This window comes from Xiphophorus couchianus, chromosome 19, assembly GCF_001444195.1.
Source record: "Xiphophorus couchianus chromosome 19, X_couchianus-1.0, whole genome shotgun sequence".
In the NCBI taxonomy this organism is placed as follows: Eukaryota; Metazoa; Chordata; class Actinopteri; order Cyprinodontiformes; family Poeciliidae; genus Xiphophorus; species Xiphophorus couchianus.
This window is the reverse complement of record NC_040246.1, coordinates 23,142,550-23,163,983: the sequence shown is the minus strand read 5'-3', so window position 1 is coordinate 23,163,983 and position 21,434 is coordinate 23,142,550. Positions and strand designations below refer to the sequence as shown.

Sequence of the window (21,434 nt, the reverse complement as noted above, 5' to 3'; positions counted from 1 at the left end):
GAATGGATTCAAACACTGTGCCCTATGCCATAGTAAACATTTCATTAAACATAAACAAAGTAAAATCTTTCACATAAACACTAAATGATCTAAACAGATCAGTGATGTTTGCTGAAGATCTACTGGGATCCAGCAGGCCAGGTGCAGAGGTCACCTGAGGCCATGAAAATATCACTAATGACTTATCAGCCGTGAAATCCAACTTCAAACAGATTAGTATTGTGTCAATGCTCACAAACCTATAGCAGATTTTCTTCCATAATTTAGAGAAAAGAATTAGGTAGAGGTCCGTTACTGATTAAACAGCTTGTTTGGGAGGAAAGGTTAATGCTGACATCATTAGGCGCTGGTGGCGAGCGTCCTTCCACTAAATGGTTCGGTGGAGAAAACAAGCTGAAGGTCCAGATGAGGCTAATAGCTTCATTAGCTCCACGGCTCAACTCAACAAGTCCTGAAACAAAGCAAATAAAACGAGTCCAAAAGAGATTTACTGTCAGACAATCAAAACGCTACATTAAAGTGTTTTTCCTCATGTTTAAAATATATACTTTAATTTTAACACAAACGTGTTCAGTCTGCAGCGGTTTCATCTGCTGTTCCGTCTCTTTTCACCTCAGGAGTAAGAATGAGAAGTAAAATTATTAACTCAAAACTTCTTAGTTTGGCATTATCATTATAAGAAGGGAACAAATGGAGAATTAATAGTTTTTTTGTCTTATTTAGGATTGTATCTCCAGGGATTCACTGCTGTTGGCCAGATGCACACATCACAGCAAAGCTTATTTAATGGTGTTTAAAGATAAATTCAAGTTTCACTTTAACATTTTTATTCCATAAAATATTCATGTGAAGCATTTAAACAAGCTTATAGTTATATATTTTAATAATGAAACATAGAATAACTACCCGGTGCCTCCGGTCGGTGTCCCGCAGCAGGACTGTGACCTGTGGCTGTTTTCCTGCTCGTCTGATCAGCTGCTGTGGGACTTCAGAGCTGAGTATCGACTGCAGGTTTAATGGAGGAGACATTTTATCCCATGTCATCCACTTCCACAGGAATGCAGCCGCCACAACACAATGATTCTTCTGATTAGCCCACCACTTTGTTCTTTTTCCTAATATATGAAGGGAAGCAGCTGCTTTCACATTGTTCTCCAGAAATGATAATGATCAAATATAAATATTGTCCTGTTGCCTCTCAAGTCTCCTCTGTAAATCTGTAGGTCGGATTATGTGAAAATTCAGGTGTAAAAATAAGTGAAGCTGGAAAATGTATTGATCATCTAACAATACACATGTTTGACTTTTAAACCTTCAGATTCTGGCCTCAGTTCTTCTTGTTCAACAGATTTTCAGGTTGGGATGGAAATCCCTGACATGTGAGGAAGGTTGGAACCAGGATCTGAACCTGTCAGGTGTTCATCATCACGCTGCCTGAGTGAAGCTGCTGAATTTTCTCCATGTCTGTGGCTCCAGTCAGGCTTCACAACAAGCAGAAGGGATTTACTAACCAGCTTCAATACTGTGAATTTTTGTTTTAACTGATTACCAGTTATCTCACCAGATTTCCTCAGGATAAAATGTCCTTTATGTATAGTTTATTACACGTGTTTTAAAATATAATGAAATGAAAACTACTTTATAAATCCCAAAAGGAAATCCAGTGCTGTAACTCGTATTGTCCAAGTTTCTGCAAAGCGTCATTACAGCCGGTGATGGCGAAGGGCAGGAAGGATCTGTTGTCATGGAAACGGCTCTCTGCGTTCGGCTTTTTGTCCATCTCTGATCCACTACTTCTGTAGACGACAGAACCTCGACTTCCACTGGAAGTTAAACAGTTGACGGTGAAAAGCAGCGGTGAGAGATCAGCTCCCTGTGGTGCTGCTGACCAGACTGAAGGATCGATAAATCGAGTATTTATTTCGTTTCTGACATAATAAACGCTTCATGCAGATGACGGTGGGTTTGTCATGTTTCTGTTTCCCATTTTGATGAACAGAAGTTGGTTTGAAGTTCCTCCTTCTCTCCCTGCTTTGCTCCTGATTCTCATCCATGATATCTTTATTTGACTCATCTCAGGTATTATTATTATTATTAGGTATTACCTGAGACTTTGTCATTCAGTTTTCCCTTGTCGCCATGGTAACACATCACAATAACTTTCTAACTGCAACTATTCTTCCAGCTGCTCAGCATCTAAATCACAAACTCTTTCATTAATGCAATTTTTCATCTGATCTGTTCAGCTCTGAACCAGAAGCTCAAGCATTTTGAGTCTGGATTTGTCCAGCAGCTGATTGGCTGCAGTGTTAAAATTATGTTTCCTAACAGGTTTAATTTTTGTATTTTGTAAGTATTTCCTAAGATTCTGGGCTGATGAAGGATAAAAAGCATGAGAGTAAAATTAGTCACAAATGAAGTGGAGATTAAAGGCTAAAATGAAAATAGTATTTTTACTTCACAACAATGAAGAGTAATTGTAGATAAATTAGAGGATGATGAAAGCAGCACTTTCCTGGAGAGCTCATATTTACATATTATCATCGCGTTTCTGCAAATAAACTCTAAGCATGCTCTAATTCTCCTGTCTTTGAATTTTTTAAAAGGGCACTTCAGTTGAAGCAGAAGCCTGATTTATTATGCAGATCAGAGACTCTGGGTCGTGTGAGAAGACGAGTGAAGGCAGAGCGCCGCGCCGCTGCAGGAACATCCGACAGAGATCCAGGAAAAATGAAAACGTTACAAATTATTCAGAGGATTCTTAAATGATTACCACCCAGGTCAGAAGTTTACATACCCCACCACTGCTGACATGTTGTGTTCTTTTTAAACTTTAAATAACTGAAGATTTTCTCATCACAGAACAAATAATTTCTATTATCTGGATCTATTGCAAGTTTTCTACATTTCTTCACAGGTGGAACAGTTTTTTTCAAAGAGGTTAAAATCTTCACATTCAGTCATATTGAATGAATTATATTGTTTGTTCTGATGAAGTTTGTCTGTCTGATTAAAGAAAACTTTTTAAAGAATAACTTCAATGCTGGTATTAAACATACTTTTTATAAAATTTGCATTTCTATTTTGAAATATTCTAGTCTTAAGTGTATTTCTTTCATCAGCTGTAAGTGGTTATAACCTTTTCACTGGAACTTTGTAAATTGTGTTTTTAAAAAAAAATTTGTTAATATTTCTTTATTTTGTATGTTTTTTTATGATGAAAATAATCCCATCTGGATAAAATAATTAATATGAAGTTATCTGAGAGAAGGAAACATGTTGTTAACCAGTTTGGTTTGTTTTGTTGTCCTTCACATTTATTTTCTCTTGATTAGAAACGTCAGATCAGATCCAGACATGTCGCTGCATAATGAACGGTTACGTAAGAAGCAGAGCTGAAACCTTCCCGGTTCCTTCTGCTCATCCTTTTCCTCATGTGACTCGTCCTGCAGCTGCAGGGGTTTCTGAGCTGCAGTTAAAGTGGGACACGCTGAGACGCGTCCACAGCCGGACCTTCAGGGCAGCTGGCCGGCAGCTTCCTGCTGCCCTCATTCAACACACCTGAGTCAGATCCTGGGCTCGGCGGCTGCAGAGCAAGGTGGCGCTCAGTCTGATTTTTATTTTTAATGAGGTTTTCTATAACATTGGAAACATTAAAATTGTGACAATAAAAAAAATTTAAGATATCCAAACTTTCATGGCACTCCAGAAAGTTTCCAAAGTTTCTGTATGTAATTATTATTACAGCGTGCTACTAGTCAGTTCTTCATAAATACAAATATTTGTGGACTAATAAGCAAAAATAAGGAACCCTGGAGATTCTCAGTGAAAACACCAAAATGAGAACAGAACACTGCGGTCACATTGAAGCATCGTTCTGAGGACAGGAGAGCATTTTAATTCTGCTTCAGGTTTGGCTGTAATGAGAGGTGATTGGGTCGGTTATTTAAATGCAGCTGAATTAGACAGTAAAAGAAATTAGGACTGTTGAGGAAATGGACAAAGACAAAAGCAGAGAAAGAGCTGCACCAGGAAAAATCAGCAGATTATTGATCCGAATTACTAATAAACTGAATTGCTCGTTAAATGCAACACAAAAGCACATCAACATCCAGAGGTCCAGCGGGGAGACATTTAGCTGTTGCACGTGTGTGTGTGTGTGTGTGTGTGTGTGTGTGTGTGTGTGTGTTCCTCCCCAGACAAAAAAAGCTAACTTTTAATATCTGTCAGCATAAATAATGAAGCTGATTGAGCTAATTTAATAGCAGCTGATTATAGATGACTAATGGACAATAATCAGTCAATAATAGTTGCATTTCCATTATGACTTAACTTGCTGAATGATTAAAAATTAGCAGGAAAGTTTCAAACCGTTCCGTAATCACACAGAAACGTCATTTTATGGACCACAAAGACTAGACTGTTTTCTAGTTCACCATTTTGGTTTCCCAGTAGACCAGAGGCTTTATGAACATCACTGATATTTCATATTTAGCTCTGCTTAAAGCTCTGGGGGAGTAAAAATAGTATCGATAAAAGCATTTATGGAAAATGTTCCTTATGCATCTGGTTGTTTAAGAACATAAATTATTATACAATCAGGAAATAAAACATCCAACAAAAACTGATCATTTGCTCTCTACGTTGTTGACATGCATCAGTTTTTATGAGAATCAGTTTAGCCTACAGCAAAGAAAATATTAAAAACATTCATGTTTTCTCTTCTGAGGAGGAGGAAACGTAAGACGATGTGAAGCTGAAGTAGGAAGAACATGAGAATAAAGAGTCTGGATGTTTGAGCTGAAGAATCGACACAGTTACGTCTGAAAATCTCTGATTACTGAACAAACATCTTCAACCAAACTGGATTTTCAGTCCTAAAACTTCAGATACAATGCAAGGTTCCACAAAACTGTTTTCACAAAAGGTCTTCTTTTCAACAGAATCTTTCACTTAATCTAAACTATTAAATACAAGAAAACAATCTAATAAGCATTCTGTGAAAAGCTGATAAAACCGTTCAGTTAAAATATTAACAGGCCGATCAGAGCTTTGTTTCAGGGACATCTCTCACCAAACTAACTATCAAATGGCATCTCATTCATTTCTAAACAGACACGTCTCAGGCTGATACGGCCAAATGACACACTGTCATGTGTTTCTGAGCTGGGCAGCCTTTCCACTTGAAGCTTTTAAATGACACCAGCTGTCATTTCAAATGTTACAGCAATCAATGAGCTGCCCACACCGAGCTTCAGCTAACGAGCTCACATCATGGAGCGCAGAGGAAACCAGAACACTGGGCTTCTTCAGACTCCAATTACTGAATTCTTCATTTATTACTTAAAATTCAGCTTTATGATTCGAAGATAAAACCATTTTTATTTTATAAAATAACTACAGTAAATTTTGGGGACTGCTGAAAATCATTTCCCAGCATTTTCTTTTCCAAATGACTAATTACATATTTAAACACTACAATTCAAAAGCAAATGCTGTAAATGAACAAAAGCTCCTTTGTTTAAAACTAATGATTTTAGCCTTTTATTGTGGATCCACCATTTGTTAGCAACAAGAGTTTCTACCTGGTCGCCTCCCAGAGGTTGGCAAACGGCGCTGAATAATAATCCACTTGGAAAACAAGCGGAGCTGTTATGAATGTATTTCTGAAGCTAATCTCTGCATTTAAATTCTGACAGATGACTCTATGAGCACATTTAAACCTTGGGACTAAGTTTTTAAAGAAAGTTTCTTCATCTGAAGTGTTTTCATCTCGGCTTGGCCCACCAGGGACTGACAAAATGTTTGACAAGCGCAGCACACACAGCTGGGTGGTGCTTAGCAGTCAGCAGAATGACTGCCGGCCCCACAGGGTGTGTGATGTTGTCAGCCTCTAAAGCTCTTGCCTTTGGTCACACAGTGAGGCTCAGTGTGACTCAGGAATAATGTGGAAATGTGTCTGTTCATTCTACTCTGTGGAAGTTTAGTTCTCGGAGCTCCACTGCAGCTGAAATCTCATTTATTGTTGCATCCAAAAAGATTCAGTGTTTTTTCCTTTATGCTGTTCAGTCTTTATGGTTTATCTCCAACACTGACTCCGTTTTATAGTTGATGCAGCAGGTTCTGTCAGAGCAGAAGGTTCTGTCCTTCAGCTCAGCATGGGGCACCATCAGAACCCCAGGAACCGGCCAGTAACAGAACCTCTCTGATAACCCAGAGCCTGATCAGGAGGAGCTCAGAGCCAGAGGACCGATTTTAAACTTAGCACCAGATCTATCAGAACCAGATCCATAAGATCCATTAGAAACAGACCCATCAGAACCAGAACCAGAACCAGATCTATCATGATGTGAAAAAAGGCCTGGCAGCATTTTGAATAACTTGGTTCTGCTCTGCATCCAGAACCAGAACCAAACACTGAGAAGCAGCATTCAGGTTCTATGAACAAACTTCCAGAAAGCCACAAAATAAATAATAGATTTTGCTAAATAAATAATAGATTCTGTGGTTTATGTTTTTCTGCTTTGATGTAAAATTTTAATAATTGAGACGAAATTAAGTCTTTGCTTTCTCTAAAAAAACAAAAACAGAATATGGAAGCATAACTTGCTGCATCTGAAAGAACAATAACTACATTTTGGTCCAATTCACTCAAAGGACAACAAGGTTTAAGAATCGGTGCCAAAATTTGGAAGTTGGAAGAACTGATCCCGTTTTGCAGGCAGAAAAAAAAATCTGATTTCATGTTTGAGTCAAACATGAATGAATATTTTATGGTCAGATTTGAGTCCATCTGTCTGGTCCAAAGTGTGCCAGCAGCATGTCATTGAAAACATGGCTTTGGGTGTCCCAACTGGACAACACACCTTTAGGCATGTTGATTTTGAAAATCATAATATTAGCATTTTTTCAAATCTTCATTGTAGTAACATCATGTAAGTTTTTCTTATATCGATGAAAACTCAACATTATGTATGGCTGGTTAGTTTTAAATTCCCCAACATTTGCCAGCACTACAACAGAATGGCTGAAAGGAAACAAATTAAATGAGCTGCTGTGATTATTTTCCAGAGGTTGAGCTGCACCTGATCCATGCAGTCAGAATCAGCGATGATCAGTCTGTTCTTAAGAGAAACTCTTTCTAATTTTAACATTCTGGATTGATTTGATGTTTTGTGTCGGTAGGTGACGGTCCTCCTGATCCTCCTGATCCTCCAGATCTTCCTGGTCCTCCTGAGAGGTAAAAGTCTCGCTCAGACGCGGTGGAGCTGCGCGGCTGCAGGGGATCTGGCTCTGCTCTGTGTACATGCCAGTACTCATTATGTGCCTGATTTGGGCTGGTGGCTGTAATAAGCTTCGTGTCACTTGTGCTTAGATCAGAATCTCCTGCACAATTTTCAGACCTGAAGTGGCTGATTTGGAGACTTTGGAAATATTACATGATTTTACTACAATATGCTACAAAGAATCATAACCGCTTAATTTTCTCAGCAATAACTTTAAAAAGTTTCTCTGAGATTCAAATCAGAGATTCAAGATGAAATGAGCAACTTTATTTGGTGCTTCTAATAAACTGTTCCACATTTAAAGTAAACCAGCCAACCAATCACATGCAGCAACTGGATGAACTCAAGCATTTACAAGCTGCCGAAGTCCAATAATAAGCTATAATATAATGATGTAATTGATGCCAGATCTCCAGGATGTGGAAAAGCTCATTCAGGCAGATCCTGGACAGAGTAACACCTCCTGCTTTAATTAGGCCAGTAGCTATTCTTCCCTTCATTCTTATCAGTTGAAGCTGGCTGCTCTGTGCATCAGGAATCATCCGCAGGTTAAGCAGCTCGTCCTCTCAGCTCTGGATTCATCTGCCTGCTTTAAAATGGGTTTTTAAAATCTCCTCTGCTGACTGAGCCGTGAACCGCGCTGCGTTTAAATCCACCTTCATCAGCGGCTAAATGAACTGCACTGGATTCCTGCTCTGTTTTCATTGTTTAGCTGTAATGGCAACATTAACAGAAGCAGAATGGGAAACAGAGCGCTGTTTTATTAATGCTAACTGGGCAGAATGATCCGTCTCACTGTGGAAAATGCAGCAGAGGAAGAACAGGTCAGATGAGTCTTCATTCAACTCCTGGTCGCCGTCGTTCCTCTGAGGTCACTGCAGAGGAAACACCTCGTCCCAAACGTTTATCAGTTAAATCATTTAAAATGGTGAAAAGCAGCAGCAAAGGGTTTCCTTCAAAGCTCTCTGGATTTAACATGCATGGCTGAACCATTAGGGTGAACAGAACCAGGCTCTCATCACTCAGAATAAAAATGTATTTTAATCTAAGGAGAGAGCATAAAATAAATATCTGGTTGCAGAAATGAAAATGATTTTTAAAGCTCTGTCGATAACAACGGGAGTTAAACCTGCTGCAAATTTAAATAAAGTAAGTAGTATGTGGCAAAAGGCTGAAGATTATTTAAATGAATGCATACAAGTTTTATAGTTTAGAATTGTCAAAAAGGTAAAATAATATCTTTAGCTGTCAGGTAGCGGAGAGAGGGAAAGTAGGTAAAGCTGCAAAACAAATGAATATGAAGAAAGAAAAATCACCGTACAATAAGTTCTGCCATCATAAAGGAAAACAGTTTTCATAAAAATTGATGCATTTCTTTATTCCGCATGACATTTGGCCAGTATGGAGCCAGTATGTAGTAAAGAGTCCAGAGCTCTTTACTACAAAGCTCTTTACTAAACAATCAGTCACTGATGGTGGGGAGCTGCAGCCACAGCTGCCCTGGGGCCCAACTGGCCCCAGTAGGTCCCTGTAAACCCCTTTAGGCCCCTGCTGGCCCTCTGACCACCAGCAGCAGGAATATCAGGTGAGATGTTTTATCCCCAAAGATAAAACAACTGAGACCAATAGACTATAGATTTGAATCAGCAACCCACCAGTTACAGAACAAACTCCTACCTCCATCCACGTCCCAACATTTTATCTGTCCAGATTCACACATTCATTCTTTCTTTAATAGGAAAATATCAACAAAATATGGAAAATCAAGACTGACTGAAGCTACGTGTACAGAAAAATCAGAAAGAAGCAGAATGTCATCTGCATAAAGAGGTAGATTTTGTTATATTCATAACTGATCTATACAACAGGGAATATTATGAACTTCAAACAAAGCCCTGAGGTACGCCACATTCTAGATGAACAGTAAATCAGCCTTTACCCAAATCAAGCCTGTTAAGACAAACACACCAGCTTATTTACACTTTAACACTTTGCATATTATGATGAGGAAACCCCTGAGACAAAACTTAAATGCAACTCCTTGACTAAAACAGTTTTTAACTCAGGGAGGCTCAGTATGCAGTAAATGTGACGGCTAGCATCAGAACCAGTGCCGGCCACCAGGACTCTTCCATGTTTTATTAAACTTTCTGTAAATGGAACATGACCAACAGGGCTGTTTATTAAAACAAACTGAATAAAATAAATGCAGTTGTAAATGTTAAACTACATTTAATTGTGGGTCAGCAGTGAGTCACACACAGCATTTCAGCCATTTTTTTCTCATTCTGAAAACTGATGCTACCGGAGGAAATGCAGATGCTGATCCCTGGACAGACAGACGTCTAACTCGCTTCAGACCAGCCAGCAAACTGATGCTGATTCAAATTTCATATCATTCTATGAGGAACTAATATTTTTCATGCAGGGCTTCTTGTTTGAAAAACATTAGACCAAAGGTGTGAACCAGGAAGTTTGGTTGATTTAGCTGCAGTGATCAGACGGGTTCTCATGTCGTAGGGCCAACAGGAGCTGCAGCTTGTTATGAACAGATTCAACTTCTCCCCCGAGGAAAGACTGACAGCTCCTGACTGAACGGAGAGCGCCTGTGTGGACACTGTCACAACAGCCAGGATGATTTTACTAAATTGTTTTACTCCTCTGACAGCTGTGACACTTTCCAAAAGTTTGGACCATATTTCTGAGCAGGAACAAGTTTTTTATGGTATAAGGGGAATCAAATTATAGAAAAATAGAGCAGCTCAGAACCCAGCAGCATAGTTCATAAAAATGTAGCTTAATTACAGCTCAGATAAAAATCTGTTTTATTAGGCTGCTTAACATTAACATAAAACTTTATTTTCTAATGTGTCAGGGTGCAAAAAAAAAAAACTATAATAGTAGTGAGGAGAAAAATCTCTGACTTAAACATGACTAGATGCAAGCTGGTGAAATAAGAAAATAAACTCTTTGTATTTCATCTATCTTGGTTTGTCTTCACACAATAACAGTTATTGTTTGAAGGACGGAGTGGTAGATATCTTGTATTGCATGCATTTATTTAAAAATAATCCTGTAAGAGTACTTTTTTAATAATTAGCCCTTAAATCCCCAGTTAGCTCCTATGAAGGGTTGCCATGTTTCTGGAAAGTAACCTGTGAGTTTGGAGGAAATATCCTGTAAGCAGTCAGTAAGAAAAACTTCAACTGGTTCCAAAAAACAGCCTGTTAGGTTACAAGAAAGTACCCAATGAGAGCTGAACAGTCTCCTGGAAGCTTCAATAAAGTACACAGTTAATTTTGGAAAAGTACCACAAAGTTTCACAAAGGTACCAAATATTAACAATATATGGGAAAGTAGTTCCAAGAAAACAGCCTGGAAAATCTGGAAAGGATGTTGTAAGATACAGAAAACACTAAGTTTCAGGAAAGTTTCCTTTGGATTATAAAAGTACCTGTAGACACTATGAACTAAAACACTGCACTATGCTTGTCGTCTTGATTTAGATTAGCACATATTAAAACATTAAATAATTTCAACAATTGTTTTTCTTTTTTCAGTACTTTAAAAACCGAGCTCTCATTCTCCCTTACTTTCAATATTTAAACACCTTTAGTTTGCAGTAGGAATCCAAGTAAAACTAGCATCTCCTATAAAACACTCATCATAAAAACATCAAATATGTTCCAAAATGATATTCTAACCAGTTTTTATCTCATTGGCTTTGCTACCATGAGAGCTGGTGTGCAGGTTGCACTGTAGTGTTGAGCAGACAGCTAATCAAAAACAAAACACCTAAAGCATTCAAAGTTTTATTGCCAAAGATCTGCAGACTCCTGAATTTAAAAATCTATTTTGTGTAGAGTAAAACTGACCGGGGTCACGTAGGGAAGCAGCTTGTCCACACAGTGTGCTGAGACAGGACACAAACCAAGTTGATCCAGATGTCAGAAAGAGTCTCCATCCTGCCGTTCTGCTCTGACCTGAGGAGGGCGGCTGGGGCCAAGCCGAGCCAGGCGCTCTCACGCCAACTGGGTTCCCTGTGGACACACACAGCGGCGTGTTGAGGTGAGGCAGAGGGTTAGACGCAGCTGACCCTTTAAGAAGCTGAGGAAAGGGAAACAGGCCCAGTTGGAGCAGAAGTCACACATGAGGCGCCTCGTGTCTTTAATTCCTGCAGGCCAGAGTATTTTCTCTGGATTGACCCAACAAACACACATAACCCTAATTTTTATCTCTGCCTGACAATAAATCAGACTAAATTATTAAACTCCAATTTATTTCTGCTTCCCAAAATTAAAATTCAGAAGTTTACATACATTTCCTTAGTAATTCCTTCAGAACTCGACCCAGTTTTGGTCAAGCTTCAGTTTGCCTCATGTGATTCAGGAATACATTAATATACAGAGGAGTTTATGGTCAAAACGGTGCAACAAGCCCATAGCATCACAGTTCTGCACAACAACTTCTTGGTAAAATATTTATCTACTTGTAAATAATTTTACATACATACATTTTGTTGTATATTTTTAAAGAGGTCAAGTCTATTTTTGGGTAGTTTTAAAGTTTTAAATGATAAATTGTGACTCATTTGAGAATAAAATGTGTTTGTGTTGAGTCCTTCTATGCAGAGGGGAAAACATATTTCAGTTACTTCATATCTGCATGTTCAGCCTCATGGTGGCAGAGAGGGGTCAAGTAAGTTACTTGAAACTAACAGCGTTAATTTAATTTCCACTTGAACGACCTTACAATCCGGCTGAGCGGAATTAACCTCATGTATCCGTCCTTTAGCTCCCTTTCACAGGAACACACCCTCAGCGTGCCGCCAACGCGTTTCCCTGGAAACAGCAGCCAACCAAACAACCCACGCTAATCTCTGGCCAAAACGTGCAGCCAATATTTACCCTGACCTTTGACCTCAGCTCTGTGGCTGATGAATGAGGTGAGACTCCTCTCTCTGGCGCCGTCTGGAACTACAACCCGGCAGTAAATGTCCTTAAGAAAACATCTGTGAGATGGAAAACCAAATCCCAGAATTTGGAGAAGTGAAAAAGAACAAAGCTGATGAATGTAATACTGGGATAAACACCTACCAGAACAAAGGCAGTAAAGGTGAGGAGTAAAATATGGAAATAAATAATTACATCGGATTGAGAAATCATTTCTGAAAAGTCCGACTCTACTACTAATTTTCTACCATCTTGTTGTGATGCATTGCTTCCAAATACTCGTTTAGATAAACCTCCAGGTGAGATTAATGCTGTGACCTTATTCTCTCAGGTTCTTTCATGAATCAGGACAGTTGTTGGAGTTAATGAGTAATTCATATTCTTTATATTTGTACTTTTTCCCTTTTTCTGAGACCTTTTGCATTTTTAACTATCAAAATAAAATATATTTTAATATTTAAACATCTTAGCTTTTAACTGTATTGTTTTACTGAATAATAGTAAAACAAAAAACTACAAAACTGAAAAAGGTGTAATGCTCCTTTAATGCTGCGCCTCTTTACTAAGCTTTACACATAAACAGCCATTAGTTATGAATGTCGTAACAATATGGTTCCGATGGTTTTTGCAATAACCCATAAAGAAATCTCCATTTTACAGATAAAGAGATTAAAATCCTTTACCTGAAAATTGTTTCGAAATGTATAAAATCCAACCAGTTCAAGGTGAATCCAGCAGTCCTTCAGCTGTTTCTCAGCTAGCTCAGCACAGCTACACAGGCCGCTAGCATTAGCATAAATTAGCCTCCGGAATTATGTCCCGTTTTCTACACAACACTCATCATAAACTGGATAACGTGACTCACTAGTTGACTCCCGATTCAATAACCTCTTCAACTCCTAAAGATAATCAATATTTATGCATCAAGATATATTTTTACTGACCTGTGATACAGAAAAGATGAGACACACGTTGAGCTTCTATTAGCATCTAACAGGAAGGTTTATTCTTCTTCTGTGTGCACAACCTTCTCTATGCCACCAATGCGACAGACGCCCCCCAGCGGTTGTATGTGGAATCGCGCTGAATAGCTGAAATAACACTAAATAACTTATTACAATGAGAAACTTAAAGTAAAAAAAATATGTTGGGATGCCTGTTTTTATACTCAGTGTTTTCATTACTTATAACTTGTCTTTCACCCATCTACAAAAAGCTGAAGCTCAGATTGACACCTGACCTGTGGCGCTCTGCATCTCCTCCAGAGTTACCACAAGCTGCTTGTCACATAATAAACTGAACAGAACTTTGTGAAACTTTCCAACCATTTTAATGGTGCGCTGAACCCTTTGCAGATATTTAAAAATAATTAAACTTTGTGTTTTCCATTTTCTTCCCCAGTTGCGCTGATCCATCAAAATGCATTTGTGACCCCCACAAAGTGTGGTCACATTTGGTGGATTAAATTGTGATCTTAGTTGTTTTGAGGTTTTGGGGAGCAATGTCACGCAGTAACACGGGTGCGCCGCTAGATGGCAGAAGCGGGCTCTTGCGGGACTGACGGTGCATCATTGCGGTGTCGAGGAAGCTCCCTTCCATTCGGATGAGAGCTACCAGCACAGCAACACCGTCTCCTGTGGCTCATTTGTTCTTTTCCTGTTAAAACAGGTTGGTCCGGGTCTAAACTGAAAACTGTTACGTAATAAACATGGTCGTTCTACTAAGTGTCGCGACGTTGGTCCCCTGTGTATTTGGTTTGTGTTATTTTATGTCGTCATTATGCGGTTTGCTAATAAGCTCTCGGTTAGCTGCTCGGAGGATTTCCTCAGATGGTACACGAAGAATGCGTATGTTTTATATAACCGCCTGTAAGGTGCATTTATTTACAATTCCTGATATAGTAATAAGCTGGTGTTGTGTTATAGAGGAACTAGTGGAAGTGTGAATGTATAGTCACAATTTTCAGGGTTGTATGATGACTTTATTGTAATTATTTGGATTAAATTCGGATGAGAGCTACCAGCACAGCAACACCGTCTCCTGTGGCTCATTTGTTTTTTTCCTGTTAAAACAGGTTATCTGCATCTGTTTGCCTGTCCCTCCACCCGAGACCTGCAACACATTAAAGTCTGTGGTTGAACAGTAAGAAAATGTCAACAACTTGAGTGGGTATGATTATTTTTTCAACATTCATTGCAGTTTAGCATTACGTGAAGAGGGACTGATTGTTTTAGTGAAAGAAGTGCTGGGTTGAGTTTATCCTCCATGTCAGATGAACTCCATGGTTTTTAACATCAGCCTTCTGTTGTTGTTCTGCAGCTCAGATCTTTAACTTTCTGTTCAGTAATGATTCCTCTTCCTCTGCCAGTATCTGGCTGCCTCCTCTTGATGTTGAACACAACTCTGAGTTTTCATCACGCTCGTTCCCTCTTCATCTATTAGCCAAGACAGTTTAGGAGCTTTGAACAAACATTAGAGAGCTGAGACTTCACATCAGAGATGAAGCCAAGCAACAGCAGATTGATCTGTAGAATTGCAGATAAATAAATGTTTCTGCTAAATGTATAAACTACAAAAACAAATACTTGACTAGGTTTGAAACCAAAATATTTTAGTTCTTAACAGGGATTTGACTCCAAAAAGGTTTGGGCAGAAAAACATTAATTAAATCAATAAATTAATTTTTTTCTCTCTCTCTTGAGCTCTGAAGTTGCTTTTAATTTCAGTCATTTCATGAGATAAATCCACAAATACTTCAGAGCTGACCTTTGACTCTCTGCCTACCCTGGGACTGATGGTTACCGATAACAACCACCTGTCCCACGCGGATGGCTTCCTGATGCTGTAACGCATCAGTTCTTATTACCTTAAAGAAGTCATAACAAGCAGTCAGAAATACAGCTGACTTTCTTATTTACTTCACATTATTTATTAATGTAGGACTCTAAGAAAGCTTGTGAAGCAATCTCTGATTATTTAACTTCAAACTGTGATTAATATACATAAGATTCTCTTATGATTAACAGTATATGTTTCTTTTTTTATGACTTTAAACAGCTTGTTAAGATGGTTTAGGGCGGAGCTACCTGAGCTTCTTTTACACACTTTACTGGAAGTTTGTCGATGATGGCTCCCAAAGGACAAATTACCTTCTAATCAAACATTAATGAGAGTTTGCGTTTGAACATTAATGTGTTCTATCTCCATCATTGTCAGTAGTTGTTCACGTGAAACTGTTCTCACGCTGAGATAAATACAAAGTTAGAGACGCAGCACCAGTTGGAATTAAGTTAATAGGATTGAAGAGGCTGGAGACAGAAACAAAGAAAAGTTTAGGAATTAGAAACCTTGATTTTCATCCTACCTACTAAATCCTCTAACAGGAGAAGATCTCACCATAAAGTAGCACAGCTTTCTGCTGAGGATGCAGAGCTACATCCTGTTTTACTCTGCAGGGACCAAACATCCTGCAGAAAGGAACGATTCAGCTCAGGGTTGCATCTTTTCTTTCTGCATACACACCAGCCAAAAAAGTCAATCATTTGAATTTCTCTCTTATTTCTCTCTTAGTCACGCTCTAATCCCAAGATTAGACTACTGATAATAAATATGTGCTTTATTGACATATTCATATTAGGGTACAGAAGGAAAAAGAAGGAATCCTTTAAGGTGTAAATACCTTTCCACAGCACCATTTATTTAAAACATCGGTGTGAAAATAACATGAAACTTTGTTTAGGGGAGTCTGAGTAAAAGGAGATGAATAAAAATGCAGAACAAACACTACAATGTTTCACTTTTCAAAAAAAGGTGTGATTTTCCTTCCATTTCACAGTTTTTACAATTTTCAACATTTGGACAATGAAAACAGATCTGCAGTTGTCCTAAAACTGTACTGATTACCGCCATTTAAAATTCACTGGGTTTCTTCTCCAGGCAGTAGTTTGTTTTACAGCCAAATCATATTTTGGAATAAAAGGCATCACTACTGTGAGTTTGACAGAAGGGAAGTTGTTTTTCCAACTGATTTGGAGGTTTCCATCCCAAATGTGTGAAAGCTTGTTTGGGCGGTGGGCCTGCTTCATGTGGGCAGCATATCTTCCAACAACAAAACACGCAGCCATGTCACAGACAGCGGGGGTTTTATGTAGCTTCTAAACAGAACATGTTCTGCCCAAAGCGGTGTAGAACCGGGCCAACGCTCTGCTGTAATAATCTTGTCTAGAAACACTGTCTGCAGCATTTGGTTTCAGATGAATGTTTTTGTGGATTCAGCTGGTTTTCTGACACAGTTTTACACTCAGGAGTTTATTTCCTCTTCAACTTGGTCTGAGACTCAAAGAGCAGGTCTACTGGTAATACTGTGTGGTTTATAAGATCAGCATCGGATATCGATGTTGGCCACAATTTTGATGTTGGTGCATCATAAATAAATAATCTTCTGTAACTTAGAAAATTAACCTGTAAAAATAACAGCTCACTTTTCGGGTAAAACTGGACAAAATTACACTGAAATCTGAAACGTTTTCAATATAATAAGCATGAAGACAAAATGTGTATAATCCAGATTTTAGTTTCTGTTCATCTGACGCAGCCTTTTTAAAGTTTTTGTGTTTATGTGACCTACAGGTTCTTTGGCACTTTTGTCACAAACAGAAACACAGAAACATGCGAGCTATGAGCATGCTGCCCTGCCCCTGCAAGCAGGATGGTAGGAAGGAAATGTATTTTCTGGTTTGTATATGAAGCCTTTCCATAGCGCAGTGCTCTCTGTTCTGTGTATGAACGGATAAAAACCAGCCACCTGGCAGAAGATTGAGACATCAGTGAAAAGCTGCATCGCACCAGTTTATGTAAATATTGATCAATCAAAGACAGAACAGAACAGAAGTGAACACGTCCAGGAAAAAGAGGACATTCTGAAAAATGTTAGTATGACAAAAATCCAAAAACAGTATAAAAGTCTAAGGGGGCCAATACTTGTTCACTGGCCAGTAAATACATTTTAACCAACAAGGGACAAGATGTTAGTTAGTTAGTTAGTTTCCAGTGAATCTAATCCAGATTCACTGCAGTTCAGAAATTGTTAGACTCAAATCCAGATTTCTGAACTGCAGACATTTCATTTCTGCTCTTATGTTACAGTCCAAATGTATTTGTACCTCATAATTATTATTAAAGAAATGTCTTCTTACTGAAATTGAAAGGAAGAAAGGGAACACATTTTAGTCACACCAGGCCTTCAGCAGGTGACACTCCTCTCTCCTTTCCTGTGGAGCAATTACACGTCTCCGCCTTGTGTTGCCCGAGCTAAGCTGTCTGGCGGACATATTTCACCATATTACGCTGAGTTGCAGGAGAATTGAGCCAAAGCGTGAAAAGAAGAAAAGCACTGCAGTGACTAACTTTGGTGGACTCACAGCACGACAGCTTAAACGTGTGAGTGGGGTGTTTTATGACTCCTTCACTGAACTGGAACTGTATTCACAAGAGGGCCTGTCTCTTTCACATTCTCATGCTGTATGCATGCTGTCATGGCTAACGATAAGGCCGGCCTATTAGCATGCAGGGTTTTATCTGCTCAAAAATGCTGTAAAAGTCCACCACTATATTTTTAGAAGCAGTTTTATTAAGGAGAGGCTGCAAATATCCAGCATACATCTGTGAAGAAACGCTACCTGATGCTGTGATGCTGCTCGTCTGATATATAACCACTGAGCCGTTCTAATCACAGGAGCGGAGGCTAACCCGTCATCTCCTGCTAAACAGGCTGGAGTTATTGAACCCACTCAGAGTGTTTAATCCTGAAACATTGCATCTGCTTCCAGTGAGCCATGTATTAATGAATGATGTCCCTGCTCTGCATTAAAATGACTGGAAGTGTGTGTCATTATTCAGTAGTAGTCAGCTCAAGACACTGATGTGCACAGCTTGAATCTTTGTTCTCTTGGACAGGATGAGCCCATCTAAGGATAATTTGTTTCTCTTGAGCTACTAAAGGTTTAAAACATGCAACAATATCAGTTATCCCAAATATAACTAATAAAAATTTGCTTATGAAATATTTCATATCAGCTTTAAGTTTTTTTCTTGTTTAAAGATTCCTTACTATTAAGTTGGATTAGGACTTGATAACATCGTGTATTAACTAGCCAGAAGTGTTTTTTATCCCACTAATGCCTGTTCATATGCATATTCCACACATACCAAGGATCACATTTTAATAACGTTTCTGACATCTAGTAGTTGAAGTCTTGACCTATTATGACTAATTCTGCCAATTTCCAAACCAAATATGTACATCGGTCTTAATGTCTGGTGATGTTTGGACCCACATGCAGACAGGCTGAGGCAGAAACGGGAGAATTAATGAAAAAATAAAACAAATAAAACAAGAACTTACAAAACAATAAGGAGGACACAGTCCAGCAAGGAATGAAAGAGAGAGAGGTAGTTAAATAACGGGAGTTTGAATGCTGAAACAATGAGCCGGCGCTAATTAGAAAAGAGACTGCAGCTGTGAGGGGAGAGCAGAAGGCAGGCTGAGGGAGAGAGAAAAAAAGAGAAAGAGAGAGAGAGAGAGATGGCACCGGGGAGAAAGGAGGAGTCATCAACATGAGCAGGGCAAAGAACGACTAAACACAAAAAACAAATGAAATATGATCTAAAATAACTAAGAGCATACAGATTTAAAGTAAAGCAGAAACAAGGCTGATCTAATCAGAACAAGAAAAACTCCAGAAAAACAAATGAATAAAGTTACAAACCCAGAAAAACACAAACAGGATCCCAAGATCCTGATAATATTGAGATCTATGTCCTAAACTACAAAAGAATAACAGATAACAGATTGAGATAATCATCATGGCCTCTGCATTTTTGTCCTCACTCTATGTAACTCCCGCCCAGCAGTGACCTCATCAGTCTCAGCTCTGTGCCTTGTTGTGTTGGGGGTCATTTGGCCTCTTTTGGACGCTACAGAGTGCTCACACGACCGGGCTGTCTGGGACCCGGCAGCGCTTCTGAGCTGTATAAATTACAGGAGACGCATTGCCAGCTTGGCCATTAGGCCCATCAGACTTGCTCTCTGGCTTCATTTCCTCTAACTGCGCCTCTACTGTCACATTCAGCAGTAAAAGCTGGCACCGAGTGCCTGAAAGGTATTTCACCCCCATGATTAGAACATAAAGCTGGTTCTTCTCATGCATTCAATTAGCTCTTTATTGAATGATGAGCAATACACAAAAACAGATAGTTTCCTGAGGCTAAAATGACACAAACAATCCTTTATGCTACCTTCCATTTGGTGAGTAAATAAGTTTTTCCCCAGATGTTTTGATTTTCTCCAACATTTACAACAGACGTAAAATGACAGAGGTTGGCGTGATGTGAATAGCAGACATGGAGCCTGGAAATATCATAATCTGGAGAATTTTGGCTGTTTCTTAAACCGGACAATAACATTATTGTCACAGTGTATCTATTTTTTAAAAGGGGAGCCAGCCCAGGTATCCCTCCTGACAACTAGGATTTGCAGTTATTTTTAGTTTGCATTTTTGTGACGGTCATCAACGGCGGTGACTCTTTAGTACAATAAATGACAACAAATATTTTTTCCCTTTACCCGCCCCAGCTCCCCTCTTGACAACCTCCCTCCCCTAAAAAATTAATCCATGTATGTTCCTTTCATTTTATTTTTTTAAATTAGCAAATAAATACAATCCCTTCTCGTCAAAAATGTCCTATGTACCACTAAGCTGCTCACATGTACTAGTGATGTGTCGGTCGCGAACGATCCGGCTCTAAGAGCCGGCTCTTTGAAGTGAACGATTGGAACCGGCTCCACAATGGCAGCCGTTTTAGGATCCTATTTGGGAGCCGGTTTTTTTCTACAGTATATCGCTGTCTCTCCGCCTCCCTGTCGTTGTGCTTGTGCTCTGCAAGTGCCAGAGCCGATAGTTTTTCCCCGCGGTGTTTTTTTTTTGTCCTGCGGTGCCTCACTGTCTCTCCCCTCCTTCTCCCTCTCCTTGCGCGTTTTGCTCTTCTGTCAGCGCTAGAGCTGAGAGTTTTTTTCCCTCGGTCGGTCCACTGCCCTCATGTCAAGCGTGTGCTCCACACATCTGACCAATCACACATAGTTTCAATTAATAATGTGGCGGGAAAACACTGGAAAAAAAAGTTTATCTCCACTTTTTTTGTGGAAACGGCAGGCAGTTGGCCAAGCTGTATAGCGTTCTTCGGCAGGTGTTTATGTACAGACACTCAGTCAGCGGTCAAGAAGCACGACAGAAAGAAGGGGAGTCAGTGTGAGAACTGAATAGGTGAAAATAAATGAGTGACAGAAAACGGAGCAAGATTTGGACTCATTTTAATGCTACATCAAGCTCCAGGGCAGAGTGCAGACTGTGCAAAGTCAGCATTTCCTATCTGCAGGCTGACAAACAACCTGCACAGGCACATGCGGACATCACACGCATCGGTATTGCTATAGCATTGTTATGCGGCATTTTTACTCATCATAAGTGCTTAACAATGTCAATAATGAAACAAAATATTATAAAATTAGGTTTAAGCTATTAATTAATTAATAATGTCAAAAATATATATGGGGAGCCGTTTGGGAGCCGAAAGAGCCGGCTCTCCACAGTAAGAAGAGCCATTAGAGCCGCATCTCGAAAAGGAGCCGAAAATCCCATCACTAACATGTACAAATGTCACAAAAAAGAGGGGGAAAAACAGAAGGTCACGTGATAACTCTGACGTCACATACTTCCCAGGACGTATAAACGTATTTTTACTTTTGTTTTGTTTTTATCGTTCCGCGGTGATTGCATTGCAGCCACTCAGCATAACAGTGATTATGAATAAACAAGGGATTTTTATTGTAATAGTTCCTGCGAGGGATGGTGGCAGAAGTTATTGCTATCACCTGGTCTGGAAGGAAACTGCCATCTTTACGCACCGGAAGGGAACCAGTTTGAACAGCGGACCAATCAGGTGAGTCCAGGGGAAAACCGGCGCGATCAGGGGCGTGTCTGAAAATGTGGCAGGACGGGAGCTTTGGACAACAAGGGGTTGTTACCATAGACATAATATATGGATAGACGCCTCATGGGCCGCTCTCGCCTATTGGAGCTGACGAGATTTAGGGCGGCCATCTTGGAGCGGTATACCACTCCACTCAGCCTTATATATT

General features: G+C 39.4%; 1 long non-coding RNA gene across 1 annotated transcript; it reads right to left on the bottom strand.

Moving 5' to 3' along the window:
* Positions 1 to 249: 249 nt before the first annotated feature.
* On the bottom strand, positions 250 to 13,245 carry LOC114134669 (uncharacterized). The gene is made up of 4 exons (XR_003593439.1): positions 13,183 to 13,245; positions 11,162 to 11,326; positions 907 to 1,005; positions 250 to 451 (listed from the first exon to the last, which is right to left on the bottom strand). It is a non-coding gene; the product is annotated as an uncharacterized LOC114134669 (long non-coding RNA).
* Positions 13,246 to 21,434: the final 8,189 nt, after the last annotated feature.